We start from the raw sequence: 19,660 nt of genomic DNA, 5'->3' as shown, positions 1-19,660 counted from the left end.
AATCATATTTGAAACATAAAACCAAAATGCACTTTCCCCGTCTCAGGATACAACAATTAAGCAAATTATTGTAGACAATGAAGGTTTCCACAAGGTACAGACAAGAGTGAGTGCAAACAGCTTCAGCAAATATCACCTAACCTCTCCAATTCAAAACCAAATCCCATAAGGTTTATCTCTCTCTGCCACATGAAACCGGAACAAAAGCTAGGGAAAAAAGGATTTACTACTTTGCTTAGCTATAGGATTTGTTGTGTACACACTAAGTGACCTTCAGCCTGAGTCGATCAATGCTGAAGAACTGTTACAGATCGCTCTCTAACGGAAATCGTTACTGTGTAGTGATTTAGTGAATAGCAAAAAAAGAGTTCTGATCTAAACTGTTTGTAGAGCTTAGTCATGATACAGAATTGATGATCATAATCTTGAGATGAGGCCATCTAGAACGTGGATATGAAAGGATCACAGAGATGCATTTATCACTATAGGGAATTATTGTTTCCTTCAAGGTAGTGCCATGCTTCACCAGGGAGATATTTGTCAGACTGCCTCAGAAACCGAGCTCATTAAGATATCTATCCATAGATGAGATGAGCTTTCTCAGGCCTGCTCCCAAACACCCAGCAACATTTTGGAAAATTTTCAGATAATACACCAAGCTAGAGAAAATGAAGGCGATTCTTATAATTAAACCTCTGTTAAATTAGGTACCCCAAAACTTGCAGATGCAAGCGTTGAGGATGAATAATTGAATATTAGCAAATTGATCCATAAGAAGCACCCACTTTTAGTTACAGTATTCCCTTCACACCTCCTGCTCAGGAAAGAGCCTTCAGAGGACTCTTGAATCTCTAACCATTTTTGCGAATTTGTTGGTGTGTAGGAATTTTACAGAATTGTGTACAAAATTTCGAGGAACAAAATATTGAGACGCTAAGTGCAAATAGGTAAGCGTAAATTTACTATTCTTAACCCCAAATCTACGTACCTTGCAGATATATATATATATATAACGTCAAGGTACACATATGTGGAGTTCTATATAGAAAAACTTTGCTTACCTACAGAAAGTCCTCGATATTCTTGACAATATATTTTGTCCCACAATATTTTTGTTCCAATATTGTGTATAAACAATCAATGAATGCTTGCCCACAGCTCTCCGTTCTAAATGGGGGGACTTCTGGCTTTGCGACTGCTTTTTACCAATCACACACAAAGGTCAAGACGTTTGCCCCCAATCATGACTGACAATCTTGCAACAAGTTTACTATTAACCACTTGAGTGCTAGGGTTTAGAGTACCCTCCCTCACCTCCCAATAGGTCCTAAGTCCTTTTTGGACGTTTGGGCAATTTCACATTTAAGCCTGGGTACCTGTTTTTCAACAAAAGCTACCCAGTACCCAGGCCAAAGTTGCCTGACCATTAACCCCCCCATCCCCTCCCCCGTTTGAGGATTCTAAAAGGTACCCAGGATTTTAGAGTTCCCCTGCATGGTACCAGCATAATAGCAAATTTTCGTTGGAAAATTAGTGTTGTGCAAGAAAGTGCATTTTTCCTGTTTTCAGGATCAATTAGGGCTGTAGACAAAAACATGTTTTTACCATAGTTATTGCACTTTTCCAACTGGTAGTACATTTTAACTATTTTTTGCGCTTTCTTCCTACTGCCAGTTTGTGGTGGAAACAGGTGTGAAACCCATGGGTGAACACAGTAAGCTCTGCACTTTTTAAAAATAAGACAACATTCAGCACCGGGGCGTTTTCTGTAGCTAGCTCATGATGTTCTAAAACAAACTAATAGTCAAAATTAAAAAGAATGAAAATGAGGAAACATTGTCGACAAAGTTTTCATCGTCTTTTGTGCCTGATGGCTGGTTTATAAAAGTAGCATACAGTAAAGTGCATCAGACCCTTCTGGTCACAGGGATATATATAGTGTTGGTTGGCTGCCCAAAAACATACGATACCCAGACTCAACAAATTAGAAGCTTATAATAATGTTTCATTGTGATCTCACCAAGCAGCAATTCATAATATTAACAAATGTTATACTTTGTGCTCCCAAACTTCTTCTGATAAAAATACTGCCTCTCTCTTAACCACTTGAGTGGCTGGCCCAAGAGACTGACACAAAAAGACCCAAAATGCAACACTGAGATGGGCTGCCACTCAGTGAGACGTACCATAACCAAACATTTTAAAAACTGACACTCAGGGGAGTCCAGGGTGGTGTGTCTTGCACATTAAGTGGCAGGGATAATGCCATAGGCTAGGGTGGACCTCCTCCACCACTTGTGTTTTCTGCCCGGTGGAAATCTCTGATGTCTAGTGGCTTTTCTCCCCCTAGGGGTAGATTAGGGGAAAAACTCGCCTAACCCTCCCTCAGGGTCACTGAAAGACTGTTGTGCCTGTTCTCGGATGGGGGCACTACTCAATATCTGCGTAACTTGCTCCCACCACTTTTTTTGGGGGGACATTTGTCCTCTTAGTGTCAAGTGGTATTCCTGTCCCCATTACCCTCACCCCGTGAGTTTTTAGGGGCGTACTCCCTCAATTGGACCCCTGGGAGGCAGAAAGACTGTTGCACATGTCCTGGGGTGAGGTGGGTTGGGGCCCCCTTCACCCTTTTATTAAGGGCCTTTTTGTCTCCCAGCCACTGATTGTGTTAAACGCTCCTTGTCTACCCCACAGTGGGTAGTAAGACTGTTGCGCTTGCTCTGGAGTTTAGGCACTGTCCAGTGCCTGCGTTGGTCACACCCCACCTCTTTCTGTATTTTTTACTTTTTTCTCTCGCTGGTGTCAAGTGGGCTTTCTGATCCGACGCCCAGGGGGCTGGCTGTGGATATACTCCCCCAACCCACCCCCAGAAGGTGCAGAAAGACTGTTGCACCCATTCTGGGGTAGGGTCACAGCCCAATGCCTGTATGAGCCACCCCATCTCCTCATTTTTTCGTTGATGTATAGCGGCCTCTCGGGTCAGAAAATTAAGGTTAAACACCCCAACTGCCCACAAAGGGGGCAAAAAGGCTGATTTTCGTTGGGACCAAGTGGGAAGAAATATCACTGGAAAGGGGAGTTTCTCTCCTTTTTCATTAAAATATCTTTCCTAATAAAACTGGTGCATGGGGACGAGATTTACCCATGAGCACTGATGCAAAACATGATCCAACCAGTTCATTTTACTTTCACCCTCAACATTAATGACGTCAGCCCCATACTCACTGTCATTATTGTTTTTTTTAAAAACTCTTCCCCAGCAGCTCGATCTGAGAAATGGAAAAAAAACTGTGTCTGGGGCTAGTGCCAGAGGGATTTCCTGCTGTGGGTACATAGATACGACCTCTCTAAAATATACCCACTCGTCTGGAAGCGCTGTTGAAGCGGAGGTCATGTTAACAGCACCCAAGCGATTAAAAAAAAACATTAGAAGATGACAGGTGATGCACTTGGTTATTTTGTGACAAGTATGTTGTAGAATGCACATGCACTTGTCGTGACACGTATGTGCATGCATCATAGCACATGGAGGTCTTTCTGAGTTTATTGTTCAAACATGGTGGGTGACATCTTAGAATGTATAAACAAACTTAAAAAGATAAAAGTGATGGCCCCAGCTGTTGGGCGCTCTAAAAAAATAAAAAGAAAATGAAAAGAAGACTTCTAACGAGGCCAGCAGAATGAAGAGCAAGATATTGAGCTTCAGGGTACTGTTTAGAGAGAGAAGAGGTAGTAGCAAAGGGTGGGCGGTGGGATACTAGTCAAAACAGTGTAAGACCAAAATGCTCCTCAGCAGGACAAACAGAATAACATAGAGGAAAACCATCACATTAAGAGCAGAACAGACAGTGGATATAGACAAGTCATCCAATCAGGAGCATGGGGCTGACCCAGAGGCTATTCTAACTATATATCAAGCATTGGAAATAATTGAGAGCTTAAGTGGTTTGTAATCCAAACCTAAAAAAGCATAGGAGATCGAGGGCACTAGAGGGGATTCACTCTGTGACAAACATGAAAGTTTCCAATTCAACACAATAATCTTCATATGAATAGGGACAAAATTAATCATGAAGGACCAGAGTGAGCAGGGCACTTCACAACAATCTAGGATAATGATGCATACTACACTGTTGAGCACCATTAATATCTTCAATAGGATTATAAGGTACTAGCAGCCCGTCCCAACGTTGTCCGGGTATGAAATAGAATGTGTGTATTTGGCAAGGACAATTTATTTTAAAATCCGGCGGTAGACAACATTTTTTGTTTCATTAGAATAGGGACGGGGAAGGGCCAGCTGCAGCCCTAGTTGATGTTAGCAGGCGCGTGTAATTGGTGTAGTGATCCGCTGCCTGAGCCCGGCTACAGCCCTGGTTGATGTTAGCAGGCGCGTGTAATGTTGAATGAAAGAGTTATCAGCCGCGGGTAAATCCGTTTAATGAGAGAGTTCAGTGACAGCGAGTAGGAGAGGCTGCAGTAATTGTCCCCGCAGACACCCTCATTTGCGTGTTCCCCGCTTGAGACCCAGATGCAGGCATGTTTGATGTTAGCAGGCGCGTGTTCCCCCGCTTGAGGCCCAGCTGCAGCCCTGGTTGAGGTTATCAGGCGCGTGTAATTAGTGTACTGATCCACCGGCTAGAGCCCTGGTTGATGGTAGCAGGCGCGTCTAATTTAGTTGAATGAGAGAGTTCAGTAACAGCGCGCAGGAGAGGCTGCAGTAATGTTACTTACCAGGCATCCATCTGAACGCGTTTGTCATGCCCCCAGCCCTCGGCCACAGCAGACGATCTTTTCATTAATGTACGACCCACATGGCATGAAGGGCGGAACGTAGCACACGCCCCCAGCGTTTCTCACGCCCCCAGTGTGCCCTTGATGCGGCATAATTGCGTTCACATGGCATGAAGGCCGGACACAAGCCCCAAGCGTTTCTCACGCCCCCAGCGTGCCCCTTGATGCTGCGCAGCAAGTTAATTGGCGCTTGCATGTACGACTCACATGGCATGAAGGGCGGACACACGCCCCCAGCGTTTGTCACGCCCACAGCCCATGATGTGATGGCCGTACCACATGCCCCTAGCCCACAGCACAACGCAGACACGCCCACAAGGGACTACTTTGCTGGCATGGTTCTTTTACCTTTTAAATGTATATGGTGTCCTACGGTACAATTGTATGTCTTGCACTGTATGATTGTGATGAACACCACTGTTTCTTGAAAAGTTAATAAAAACAATTTTAAAAAATGTATATGGTGGCCGTCTGCATAGCCTATGTCCTTCTGCTGCAACTGCCCTTTCCAACGCTGTATTAGGTGTTGTGATTGGTGCTGTGGTTACTGGGATTACCCGCCTCAAAGGTTTGGTCTCTCTCTTTATAATATTAAGTATGGAAAACAATTCCTCATCAGCATGGAAAATTACATTGTCCCAAACTATATGACTATGCATATCTGATGCTGTAATTTAGAAGAAAAATGATCAAGGACATGGTGAGAGTCAAAGACTGTAATTTGTAAACTACTACTCTTTTCAAGGATTTGCGCTTCCGACTGAGTCCTGAAATAAGGCATTTTGACATTTAAAACTGAAAAGAATATGGAATGTTTCTTGAGTAAGACTCTTAGTTCTAAACTTTTGTTAAGGATTACACTTGATGGGGATGATTAAAGGGAATGAGGAATTGGCTTGGACAAGTTATCAGCAGTTTAGATGAATGAATGAATGAATGAATGAGTACGCTCTTGTATAGCGCATGGCTACCCGGAGGCATCCCAGCGCTTTGACCTGAACAAGGGACAACGACATTCAGTGGAATAGGAATGTCTTCAGCAACTTCCTGAAGGCAAGATGATTGACTTCAAGCCTGATGCTCTCTGGGAGTTGGTTCCAAAATTTAGCTGCTTGGAAAGAAAGCTGGCGGCCACCCATGCGTGACTGTTTCACCCTAGGTACTACCAGCAAGTTGGATCTCAACGATCTGAGGGATTGGTGACGGCGGAACAAAGGGTGAAGGATGGCCGGGTCATTATTGGAAATGGATTTATGAGCCATACACATGGTTTTGAACAAGATCCTTTCCTGTATCGGGAGCCAATGGAGAGACCTAAGTGCGGCCTTCGCAGAGCTGCGTCTGGGTAAATCCAGGAGTAGCCTGGCTGCACAGTTCTGAACCGATTGCAGTATTTGAATGGTACCTGTAGGGGCCCCAAGATAGACCACATTTGCATAGTCCAGACGAGAGAGAATCAAAGACTGGACCAGCACGCGTCTGGCCTCAAAGGGAAGAAGAGTTAGAACCTTCCTCAGGAGCCTGGGCAGACCATAGCAGGTTGCAGCAACTTTCCTGGCTTGAACTTGGAATTCCAAGGTGGAATCAAGCCTAACCCCTAAGCTCTTAATTTGGTTCTTGGGGGTTTGAGGGGGTCCCGTGCATTTTGGCCACCATGGATCAAGGTTGATGGGAGCTTTGTAGCCCAAAAGCATGATGTCAGTTTTGGAACCATTAAGCTTGAGGAATGAGGCATCCATCCATTCTAATACCTTGGTAAGACAAGGGATCAGATTGTTAATCCCCTGGTCGGTGGCATCATCCCTAGCCAAGGAGACAACCAACTGCGTATCATCGGCATAGGTGACAAGCTGGATTCCCCAGGGAAGAACCACACCAGCCAGTGGTCTCATATAGATGTTAAACATGGTAGGACTTAATGAAGATCCCTGGGGAACGCCGTGATGCAGTATAAGTTGTGCTGACAAAAATTCATCCTCAAAAACTGAGAAGAGTCTCTCCGACAAAAAGGACTGGAGCCATTTGAGGGCCATCCCTTTGACTCCCACCTGCTGCAGGCGGTGTATCAGGAGGGGGTGGTTTACTGTATCGAAGGCTGCGCTGAGGTACAACAGGACCACCGCGGCGCAGCCTCCAGCATTCACGATATTCCTGGTCGCCTGCACCACCGCCACCAATGCAGTTTCCGTCCCCTGCTTGGCTCTAAATCCCGTTTGAGTGGGGTGAAGAGCTCTCGTGGTCTCTACAAATGAGGATAATACCTGCTTAACATGTTTTTCTGCAATTTTGCTAAGCCCAGGCAGCAGCGAGATGGGCCTATAGTTGGACAGGTCTTCAGGATCCAAACTAGTTTTTTTTTTAGAAGCGCCTTAACTCTGGCCAACTTCCAGGCCGAAGGCACCACCCCTGCTGCCAGGGAGGAATTTATAACGTCTTTTATAGCAGGACAAACAGTCACCGACATCTGTTTGAGAACCGATGGTGGGGCAACATCCAAAGGAGAGCCGGATTTACGGGTGTCAAGAAGTCTTTCCACCGTGGGAAGATCAAGCATCGGAAAGGAGTCAAGAACTCCAAGGGAATCTGGGTCGACTGCAGAAGAGGCAAAATCACCACTCTCAGTTAAACCAGAGGCCTGAACGCCTGGAAGGAAACCAGAATAGATATTGGTCACCTTGGAGGCAAAAAATCAGGCCAGGTCATCACATCGATTCTGTGGGTCAGGGGCTGCATTAATAGGACCGGGGGGGCGACCAAAGATTTAAATATTTTAAAAATTTCCCTGGGCGTATTAGCTGCAGCCGAGATTTTTTCCTGATAGTACGCAGATTGTGCCAATTTTTGTTGTTTCTTATATATTCTGAGCGCTAATCTATATCCGTTTTTACTGACTGCAGAAAAGTCTTTCCTCCATTTTATTTCGGCCCGTTTGCAACATTGTTTGAGACTATTTAATTCCACAGAATACCAAGGCTGTTTATTTGAGCCCGTACGGTGGCACATTTCTTTCTTGGGCAGGATGGTATCTAAGGTGGTCTCTAACACTCGTTAAATGCAGCATTAGCAATAGCGGGGTTATCATGGTTGGAAGGGGGGACCTCTTCAAGGCAACAGCCCATTCCTCCAGGGATAATTTCGACCAAATCCGGTTAAGCTTCTTGGATAATTTGACCTTGTGATTTTGGTCGAGTGGGATCCAAGTGAATAGAAGCAATGCGTGATCGGACCAAGGAACAGGAATAGACTCATCCCTGCTAATGTTTCCTAAATTAGTAAAGAAGTGGTCTTTCAGATGTCCTGCACAATGTGTGGGTCCAGAGACAATTTGTTTCAATTGGACTACCCCTAGGGTATCCAGCAGCTCTTGTGAGGAGGAGGCCTCAGAATTATCCAGGTGTATATTAAGATCACCTAAGATGGAGAAATTGGATGTGCTGCTAATAGAATAGGTGATCTTGTCATGGAGGTTATTACAAAAGCTGTTATGTACTCCCGGTGGCCTATAGACAAGAATATCCGACAATGTACAAGTAGGTGCGAAGGATATAGAGAACCCCAAGCTCTCACACTCAGAGAGTGGGCTCTCGGAGGTTCGACAAACAAATATGTTCTTATAGATTATAGCCATCCCTCCTCCTCGGCCCGTTTGACGGTCGTGCCTACAAATTAAACAGCTAGGTGGGAGAGCCTGAACTATGTCCGGATCAGATGCCTCCGTTAGCCACGTTTCAGTCAAAAAAAGGATGTCCGGGTCTCGCTCCTCCAATAGCAGGCGGATTTCAGCCGCGTGTTTCGGGAGGGATCGACATTTTAGCAATGCAAGTGAGAATGATTTAGTTTTGCAGTTCGCTATCCCATTAAGGTAACATTGGGGGCAAAGAGTCCTTACCTCCTCTAAAGGGGTGCGGCTGGGACAGACAGAAGTCGAGCAACCTCTCAATGACCACAGCTGTTCCCTGCTGTAATATAATTTCCCTGGGACGGAAGGTTCCATTCTCCACGTCCTTGGCCCGTCCTGGCACGGACGGGCACAGACGGGCTTTCCTTAGGCGCTCGTTTGGCGCGAGAAGGCGCGTCCGCTGCGCGTAAGGGATCACGTCTTAATTTATGCGCTTTAGCGCGGCGGGTTCAGCGCTTCCTCCCCAAAGACTAGAGCAGCAACCTGCTCCTCCCCAAGGTTACCGCTGTGTGTAGTCGTCCCCTCCGAGCCCGAAATCAAATCAGCTCCTAATCGGCTGAAGAGACAAAAATCGGGTCCCTAATGTGGCGCAAAAGAAGGTGAGCCTACTCTCTCAAAAGTGATGGGGGTACACACAAAAGTGAGGGGAATATAACAATTTTATTAAAATCAATGCAGTGACAATAAGAAGCTTTAAAAATTCGTACAAGTGAATCTAGCTCCCGGCTTCCGCCTCAGGAGCGAAGAAAGTGTCCCTAGGTCAGATGTTCAGTAATGAAGGTATGGGGGTAATCAGAGACCAGTTATGGACAGAGGATTTTTAGGAAGCATCGGGAAGGAAGAGAGCCATACTTTTATTGTGTAGCCAGGATTGAACCTCAAAGTAGGAATTCTATTTCTGGCACTTTGAAAGAATCTGGTCTAGTAGATTAATGCAACCGTATTTGAGCAAGGGCAGTGTGGCTACACTGTCCCAGAACTTTAGGGATTACACGTGGTGTATTGTGCCAGTGACTGCTGTGCTAATTTAGTCCAAAAACTGTAATAAACTACTGAAGCTTACTTCCTTATCTGTACTTGATAGAAATGCGAAGGCTCGTCTTAATCTGATAGTAGAATGCACAAGAAAAGGCTGGCCCTCTTTTTTTCCCTAAATCATGGAAACAATCTTGCAAGTGTAGCGAAATGTTACAGCAAAGCTTTATAAGGCATAAGATATTTTGGGCAAAACACGTGGAAACGAAGGAAGGGCCTGAGTGCCTGAAACTTTGAATACAGAACACCTTTACCCTATAGGAAGTGTGTTATTGGAGGTCTGCCAGAGCGATGACATGATGCGTATGCCTATGCTAGTAAGGCTCTTCAAAGGAGCAATATCCGTTTTAGTTTTTACTACATTTTTAGAAGTGATTCCGAGTCCAGATACAGAAAAACTGTAGACTCAAGCTTTCCGGACCATAAGTGCCAAATGTTGTCTCGGAAGAACTAGATCTGAGCCAGACTTGGTAAATCCACTATTGATAAAACTGCACACAATGAATCTAAAGAAGAGTCAGTAAGATGAACAATTGTTACTTACCTGTAAACAGGTGGTTCTCCAGTATTGGTGTCTTTCATAGATTCACATGCTTGAATATTCCCCGTCGTCGAAATGGGAGTCCCACGGTAAATAAAATAGCAATAATGCTAAATATATGTATATATATATATGAAAACATAGTACATAATAAAAGAAGAGGAAATACAACTGAAAACCTACAAAATGATTCCTACATAGGAATGCATGGAAAGAGAAAAACTACTTGTAACACATTAGTGTCATTATGTTAGTCCAATTTGCAGCCAATCAGGCGCCAGCACCCTCTAGAACCTTCTCCTCAGAAGCACAAGCCCTCAGATTTTCGTAGCACCAAAGTGACCAAGAGTGCATGAGGAGAAGAGAGCCTCTGAGGGGAGGAGGGTGGGTCGCATGTGAATCTATGAAAGACACCAATACTGGAGAACCACCTGTTTACAGGTAAGTAACAATTGTTCTTCTCCAGTATTAGGGGTGTCTTTCATAGATTCACATGCTTGGCTAGAATAGAAAGCAGTAACCTCCGAGAGCTGAGATTGCTAGGCACATATGGAAAACCAAGACAGTAATAATAATACAGTCATGTAAAACATCATTAGCAATCACAGCAAAAACAGCAAGGAGGGGGGAACAGAGGCTCACCTTATTGGAAAAGATGACGTAGTGATGGAGCGAGATTTAGAAATATATTAATTTCAGCTCGCAAAGTCAGACTTCCATAATGTTTGATAAAACTAATGTTTGCATGTATGTTATTAAACCAACCTAGAATAAAGTTGCACACACCAACATGAGGGTTTAACATTATGTGCTCTATGTTGCAGCAAGTATGTTTTAAAAATAATTAACTAACCTTGTTTGTTTATCTATTGTGATATTAATTGCGGCTGTTTAATTAATTGCATGTGCCTATTTTATGTATGCTTTTGTCTATGTGGTGTCTTTTTATTCTTTACAGGTGCATAGAGAATCCTGCTGGATTAAATGAAGAATGGTAGATATAAATGCTGCTTTATTTGTGTGCTTCAGCTAGGTAATTTTGACTAATGGGTTAATCATTAGCAATGGTGGGTGGCAACAGAAAGAACTGTATTTCTTGCATTAATTACTGTTTTATGTTTGTTTATATAATAGTTTTACAAATGAAGCTTAGAGATGGCTGCAGAAAAATAGTGCACTTTTAAAAAGTGACGCAAGAAAAAGGTGGCGCAGAAAAATGACGCTTTCTGAAAAGAGGCCTGTTGATGAAAATACCACAAGAGAAAATAATTCTGAAAAAGATGAAAAGCCTATGAGCTTTTATTTTGAAAGGTTTTGGAAAGAACTGCTAAAAGTGACTCTGTGGAGAAATTTGCTAACGTGCCACGGGAGCTCAGAATGACAGGCTCAAGGTTGGAAGGAAGAGACGTGATAGATTTTGCATTGCTTGAACTTCTTTCGCTACAAATTGTAGCAGCCTGAGGAAGTGCTGCCAAGACTTTGTGCATGAACAATGAATTAGTGAATAATCTCGGACATGTGGAAGGAGATGTCACAATTTACTGTGGCATGAGGTGGCTCAGCCAATGGAGAGCTAGAATTCGTCTGATGGAATGTGAAAAATAGTTAGCTCAGCATAGTTTTAGGGTATAAGAATCAGCTCAAAGAACAGACATTTGGCTTACGCTCGAGATTCCAGAGGGACGTGTTATGCTGATGGACAACATACGTAAGGAAAGGAGCTTTTATTAAATACTTTATTTCTAGGTGATGAGGGTAGAGACAGAGAGATAGTTAGGGTTTGGAAATGCTTAATTTTACTTACTTCTGCTAATGAATAATAATTCTTGTATTATGCTCTCTTTATTAATTCTTAATAAATCTCTCTTTATGACATTTTCTAATGCTTGTTTAATAAAATTCCAAAACCTGAGTTTTTCTGATTATGTTTAAACAAACTTTCTAAATGACAAGCTGGTCTTGATTATTGTGGATAGTTTAAAACAACATATATAGATCTTATCACCTCATGATTCAGTCACTCTGTTGTTGATATGGGCCTAGTGTTGTATGGTAAATTTAGTGGTAGTAGATAGAGTCATTTATGCATAATTTTGGTGAGAACGGTATACGCTTCATTGATGGCATCCAAACAGTAATGCTTGGTGAAGATGTGCCTGCTGGACCTGTAGTGTAGTTCCTATCTTCCCAATAGGCTCTGCGCATTGGAATAATACCTACAGCAGTAAAGGCCTAGGCCAGACGTTAACTAGGTCTACTACTGTCGATACTAGACTTAAGTTTTGGGTTTGCCAGCGTAGCTCAGAGTTCGCTAGAAACTTTCTCGAATGTTCAAGGAGGAATTAACTTCCCTGATTAGACAAGAAGGGATTTCGTTTCTGACAACCATAGAACATGACAACTTTGCTCTCCCCTAATCAAGAGTGTATCTCCAGAGTCGTGTGAGCACAAGGCAATTATTTTACTCAGTCAGTACGTGCATTCTTAGTCTCATCAGATTGTAGAGAAAAGGAAGAGACGGGCGTGTTCAATAAAAAGGTGTTATTTATTGATCAGTCTCTTTTCTCGTACAAGAGAAATGGATCGATATTATTGCAATACTTATAGTTAAGTAAAGTGCATGCATTAAAAGCAATAGTATAAAATAATACTGTAAAAACATTGATATGGTTTCTGAGCCATATGATGTTTAAAATGATTAAAATATATTTACATACACATATACATTTGACTAAACGTACTCAACTGGTGTTTCTAAATACGCCTACCCCGTGTACCTGACCTAAGTCTAATGCGTGGGCGGGAATAGAAAGTTACAGTTTAAGTTAAGTTTGTTTTTGCCAAGTGAATAACTAAAGAATTCTCTGTGAGGGGTTATTCAGTTCTGTACCTGGAAGTTAGGATGAATGAGGAATGGTATCTCTTTCTCTGGTCTCGATATTCCAGGCTGCCTGCGAGGGCTGCCCGAAAGCGCCGGTGCTGGGTCTCTCGGCAAGAGATAGCAGCGCGTCTCTCAGCGCGTCAGGAAGGCGGGGCTGCTGCCAGCGGGGTCTGCTCTGCTTCTGGGCTTCGGCAAGTATGGCTGCTCCGTCTCGTCACCACGCGTGTGTTTGCATAGGGCAAGATCGGCAATATTTATACCTTAAAGGTGCCGAGATTGACGTAAGGATGGACATAGATGCGTCAATAAAGATGTCATACGACTTGCTCGTTAGCACATTCTTTTACTGAAGTTCTCTGTGAAATCAAAACAATGGCCGCACGGATTGTCCAGGTTGTCATAGGTTTGATTTGTTATGAGAACGTCGTATGCCTTATCAGGGGCTGGAGGAATGTCGCTTGTCTAATTAGATCTCAAGCGTTATGACCTAATCAGATAACACGTTCCTGTGCCGTAGTGTGACTGCGTCAGATAACGGTATCTGCATCATGGGGGCTTTTCTTGCCTCATGGGCTGACTGTTAGTTAACTTGATAGTTAGTTTAACCAGAATAGGGTCAGGAATAGGGGGATCGATTCAGAACCTATAGGAATACATGACAGACCATGTCGCTGCACGGCAAATCTGATGAAGAGGCACACCAGCAAACAAGGCGGTGGATGAAGACATCGCCCTCGTAGAATGAGCCCTCACTGAAGACTGCAATGGTTTGCCAGCTTGTAGATGACAGAAGGTAATGGCTGAAGAAAGCCAACGGGCAATTGTTGGTTTGGAAACTGGATGCCCTTTACGTAGTCGTCCGTAAGCAATGAACAGTTGATCGGACTTGCGGAAAGAGGCAGTTCTGGCAATGTAGAATTTAAGGCATCGTTTGATGTCCAAAGAATGCAAGCGCTGCTCTGCCGGAGAGCTTGGGTCCGGAAAGAAAGTTCGTAGGAACACAGGCTCATTCAGATGAAAATCAGTAGGCACTTTAGGTAGGAACGAGGGGTTGGTGCAAAGCGCCACTCCGTTAGGTTTGAACTGTAGATAAGGCGGCTTGACAGTAAAAGCGTGAAGGTCGCTCACGCGACGAGATGAAGTCAAAACCAAAAGCAGCACAACTTTCCAGGTGAGGAATTTGATATCCGCCTTATGGATAGGCTCAAATGGTGACTTCATAAGTTGAGATAGGACAACATTGAGGTGCCAAGGTGGAGGAGGGCGCCGAACAGGTGGGAACTTGCGGAAGAGCCCTTTGAAGAATTGACGTATGATTCTGGATGAACAGAGGGAAGAAGAGCCATCGTGTCGAAAACGAGAGATTGCAGCTAGGAAAACTCTCAGGGTAGGATGAGAAAGTCTTGACTGAGCGAGGCTTAAGAAGAACGGAAGAAGCTGCTCCGGAGTGGAATGGATGGGATGGACATTCGCTGCCACGCACCAAAGACAGAATCTCTTCCACTTGAGTTTGTAAGTTTTGATGGTAGACGGAGCCCTAGCCTGAGCAAGGATGTCTCTGCATTCCTGAGATATGTTCAAGTCTGCGAATTCAAGGTGCTCAGGTTCCATGCCGACAATTGTAGCGTGGAGGGGTCCGGATGGCACACTTGGCCCCTGTCCATCGTTAGAAGGTCTGGACGGGGTCGCAGAGGTATGGGCTCGCACTGGGACAGCAGAAGCAGTTCCGAAAACCATGCCTGCCTGGGCCAATGAGAGGCGATCAATATGATCTGGCAAGGCTGTCTCCGCATCTTCCACAGCACCCGCGGTACTAGCGGAATCGGCAGAAAAGCGTAAGCGAATAGATCGCACCAATCGATCAAAAGGGCATTCCCGCACGACCCGGGGTGGGGATGCCAACTTGCGTAAGACGGGCATTTTCGATTCTCTGGTGTTGCAAAGAGGTCTAGAGCTGGGCGACCCCATCGGTGGAACACAAAGTCTAGAGTCAGCTGGTGCAGTTCCCATTCGTGTGTTGAGGAAGTGGACCTGCTCAGAGAGTCGGCCAGGATGTTGAACACGCCCGGCAGATGGACAGCTGTCAAGGTGATCTGATGACGCAGAGCCCAATCCCAGATCGACTGAGCCAAGCGAAACAGATGTGGAGACTTGGTTCCTCCCTGTTTGTTCACGTAGTGCATGCTGGTGGTGTTGTCCGTTTGGATAAGGACTGACTCCCTGTGAACTACAGGTAGGAATGACTTGAGCGCTAGGAAGATCGCCATCAACTCTAGCCTGTTGATATGCCACGTGCATTGGGGCGGAGTCCACTTGCCTTTGAAGGATTGGCCTTGGAGATGAGCGCCCCACCCCTCCAGAGAGGCGTCCGTCGTGAGCGTGAGATCTGGTGCGTGAACGAGGAACGACGTTCCCGTCTCCAAATTGGTTGGCTGCGCCCACCAAAGCAAGCTTTTGCTAATGAGGGCCGTGACAGCCACTAGGTCGTTGAAAGACCCGGAGACCTGATGCCACTAAGTCCAGTTCCTCCTGGATGGGACGGGTGTGCAATCTGCAATTTGGGATCAGTGCGATACAAGATGCCATCCCCAAAAATGACTAACGTCCGAACAGAAACGGACTGTTTTTTGCGAATGAGGGAGACCAGACGAAGGATCTTCTGTCGCCGCTCGTGCGAGACGAACGCCTTTGAAAGTTTCGTGTCTAGGATCGCTCCCAAGAAGTTTCTTGTTTGCAGAGGCACAAACTGTGACTTTTCGACGTTGATGGTCAACCCCAGGGATTGAAACACCTGCTGGCAAAGACGAGTGTCCAGACATAGATGATGGTGGGATTGAGACTTGAGGAGGCAATTGTCCAAATATGGAAAAATTTGAACGCCTTGGAGACGCAGGTGAGCCACCACAGGTGCCAGTACTTTCGTGAACACACGAGGAGCTGATCGCAGCCCGAAGGGCAGGACCTTGAACTGATTTGTCCCACTTTGAAACGCAGGTACTGGCGATGCTGTTGGATAATTGGGACATGAAAGTACGCGTCCTGAAGGTCTATGGTGGTCATGAAATCCTCGCTGGATAGAAGACGCAGGATTTCCAGTAATGTCAGCATGTGGAAAGATTGGCACTTTAGGAACTGGTTGAGAGCCCTCAAATCCAGAATGGGTCACCAATCTCCGATCTTCTTGAGTATGAGGAAGAATCGAGAGTAATACCCTTCTCCCCTCTGATGTTTCGGGACCACTTCGACGGCACCCTTTAAAACAAGAAGACAGACTTCATGGTAAAGCTCCTCGAGGTGTGGAGGAGGAGGGCCAAAAGGTGGAGTACGAGGAGGAATCTCGACGAATTCTAAGGTATGACCCCGCCGTACAATGTCCAAAACCCAGCGGTCTGAGGAGATGGAGGACCACTGAGAATAAAACAGAGAGATTCGACCTCCAACACTTTGGGGATGACGAAAGTCATTGGCGCTTAGGAGTGGAGTCGCGATAGGAGGACTTCCCCCTATAGGGTCTGGAGGGCTGCTGAGTGGATGTGTAACGCTGGTTGCCCTGATTGTAGGAGCGATATTGTTGCCCTCCTCGAAAATTGGAAGAAGTGCCGCGTCCGCGCGCACCTCGAAAGGACTGCTTCCGGAATTGTAACGAGCCCAAGGACTTTGCCATATCAGTGTCTTTCTTAATAGACTCCAAGGCGTCATCGATGTGAGAACCGAAGAGCGATTCACCATCATACGGCATATCAAGTATCTTGGATTGGACTTCCTGCCGAAAAGAGGTGGATTTTAACCAACCCTGGCGACGGAGGGCAGCTGCACTTGCAAGCAGAAGGAAACCTGTACTAGCAATATTGACTGAAGTCGATCATTTCTTCCGAAGCTCTCTGCCCATCATGAAGAATCTGCTGAGCGTCCGCCTTGGAAGCTTCAGGTATAAGATCTATTAATGCAGATATGTCCGACCACATCTGCCGGTCATAGCGTCCCAAAATGGCCAAGGCATTGGCCGCACGGACAGATGTGGAAGCCATGGTTGAAAACTTGCAGCCAATAGCGTCGACCCTCTCTATCTGGAGGTGCGGTAATAGGAGACGCTGGGTTCTGGGCTCGACGCTGTGCAGCTTGAGCTACTACTGAGTCCGGCTTAGGGTGCAAAATCAAGCATGCCGGAGAACCAGTTGGGGCCTTGTATTTTTTCTCAAGGCGCGGTATTTGAGCAGGCAACGAGTTTGGAGTTTGCATGAGTTTAATTCCCATCCTTCCAAACAAAATCGATGATCGGAATCGTGTGGAACCGCTTATAAGGCTTATCCTTAAAATCATAGAGGAAACAGGCCTCCTCACGTTGCGATCTAGGCAATTTGAAACGCTGAGCCGCTTTATCCATTAGAAGATGAAAACTGGCGATATCTACAGGAGGTGATTCACCAGAGTGTCCTGTTTGAGGAGAAGGCGTCTGCACTCGGTAATCGTCCCACTCCGCCATATCCTGGTCGCCTGCATCTTCGTCTGAATTGTCAGGGACCTCTCCGTCCTCCCGTTCTGGGACCGCCTCATTATCCACATCGTGCGGATAAACCGTAGTATGGATTCTGATTGACGACTGAACCTGAGACGAAGTTGTAGGTGGTAACGTTGGTGAAAGAGACGGTGGAGGCAGTGCAACGGTAGCAGGAGATGGTACAGGAGTACCTTGTGGCGTTGCTGGGAAACGACGGTTGTAATCATCCAGCATATGTTGGAGATTTGAGATCAAGGTTAACGGTATCGTAGCCATAGGCACTTGGACCAACTGTTCCTCGGGTTGAGACTCTTGGTCTCCGCCATCTTCGTCAGTGTCCGTGTCCTGACATTTGATAATCAAGTCAGAGGGGCTATGGGCTGCCCCAAACGTGTCACCTTCATTTTCAGAGTCAGTTTCGTGCTCGGATGTAGTGGCAAACATTGGAGAAGGTGGTTGCGGCTCTGTAGCAGAGATCTGTTGGCACGGAGCCTTATTGCGACGATGGGAGGAATCAGCAGAGGATCCTGAAGTCTTCAAAGGCACTAACGGCAATGAGGCAAAGGAAGCCGGTGCCACCGTCGGTATCGTCGACGGTACTGATTTGGCAACCGACGAGGATGATTTTGAAGAACTCTTCGTCGATGGAGTCGTCGTCGGGGTCCCCGTCGCGGACGATCCATCGTAGACGAAGTCATCGACGGTGCAGTCGTCGGCGGAACAGTCGTCGATGGCGCGGTTGTTGACGGATCAGTTGTCGACGCAGGTAGAGCCTCCGTAGACAGAGTCTTCGTCGACGGGGCTTTGGTTGACTGAGTCTTCGTCGACGAGACCTCTGTCGACGCCGCCGAAGATTTCTTAGGAACAGGCTTGGATGGCAGAGAAACTCTCGTCGACGTGTATGCTGTCGACGAGACCGTCGTCGACGATGTAAAAGCTGATGCCGTCGTCAGCGTCGTCGTCGACGATGCAGACAATGCGGTTCTCGTCGTCGGAACGCTCGTAGACGGTCCCGTCGACGACGGAACTCCAAGAGGCGTGGAAACACCCCGAGAGGCAGTAGAAGACGCCTGAGAGCCAGGTCTCGTGGGCATAGTGGTAGTAGGAGTGGTAGGAGACACCACAGAAGCCAAAGGCAGGGCTAATTTCTTCTTTTTGAGGAAAGGAGATGGAAAATCCTGTACACTACCACGCTTAGAGGCTGAAGAAGGAACAGATTGAAAACTCTCTGCATCTGACAGGCAGAATCTTTGTCCTTTAGACGTTGTAGCCAAAGGAGAAAAACGGCCTTCTCTGTCCTTAAGAGTCTTAGTAGAAAAAGTTCTACAGAACTTGCAACTGCCAGCCTCATGATCAGGGTATAAACAATAAATACAATTCTGGTGGGGGTCCTTCTCAAAAAGGCGCAGCTTCCCACAAGAAGAGCAAGGTCTGAATAAAGACTTCTTACTTGACATATTGAGAAAAGACTGGAACTAGAAGATTTGAGTTGAAAACTGAGCAGAGCTCAGGGAGACTCCCTTCACACGACGTGCGGCAGAAAATCTGAGCACTTGAGCTTCTGAGGAGAAGGTTCTAGAGGGTGCTGGCGCCTGATTGGCTGCAAATTGGACTAACATAATGACACTAATGTGTTACAAGTAGTTTTTCTCTTTCCATGCATTCCTATGTAGGAATCATTTTGGAGGTTTTCAGTTGTATTTACTCTTCTTTTATTATGTACTATGTTTTCATAAATATACATAAATTTAGCATTACTGCTATTTTATTTACCGTGGGACTCCCACTTCGACGACGGGGAATATTCAAGCATGTGAATCTATGAAAGACACCCCTAATACTGGAGAAAAGAAGTTATTCAGGACATCTGGCATGTCTCTGACTTTCCAAGACTAGCGTTCGACACAATTAGTGTAGATCAACAATGGAGAACATAAAGGGAGACCCTTTGTTTCATGGAAAGTGCAGTGGAACATTTTAAAATGCACCCATGTTCAGTTGATCTCCTTGTCCAAAGAGCATTTCTATCAGAACAGCACAATATTTGCCTGGCCGCTTCGTCAGCCCCTCCCTCCCCCCACACCCTGCCTCACTGAATTGATATGGCACAGATACCAAACAAATGATGTAAAGTAGTAGAGTTCTTTAGTGCATTAATGGAAATTGTCAATGGTAGTGAGATATAGGGCAAACGGACAGCAATACGGGAACATATTCTATTAGTTAGAGACT

At 45.5% G+C, this 19,660-nt stretch overlaps 1 protein-coding gene across 11 annotated transcripts in view; it reads right to left on the bottom strand.

Annotated features, from left to right (window-relative positions):
- The window catches only part of PLEKHA5 (pleckstrin homology domain containing A5), a 1,381,245-nt gene that overhangs the window by 165,568 nt on the left and 1,196,017 nt on the right, over positions 1–19,660 (bottom strand). The window lies entirely within an intron of this gene.

This window comes from Lissotriton helveticus, chromosome 1_1 (genome assembly GCF_964261635.1).
Source record: "Lissotriton helveticus chromosome 1_1, aLisHel1.1, whole genome shotgun sequence".
Classification (NCBI taxonomy): Eukaryota; Metazoa; Chordata; class Amphibia; order Caudata; family Salamandridae; genus Lissotriton; species Lissotriton helveticus.
This window is presented reverse-complemented; position numbering and strand designations above follow the sequence as displayed.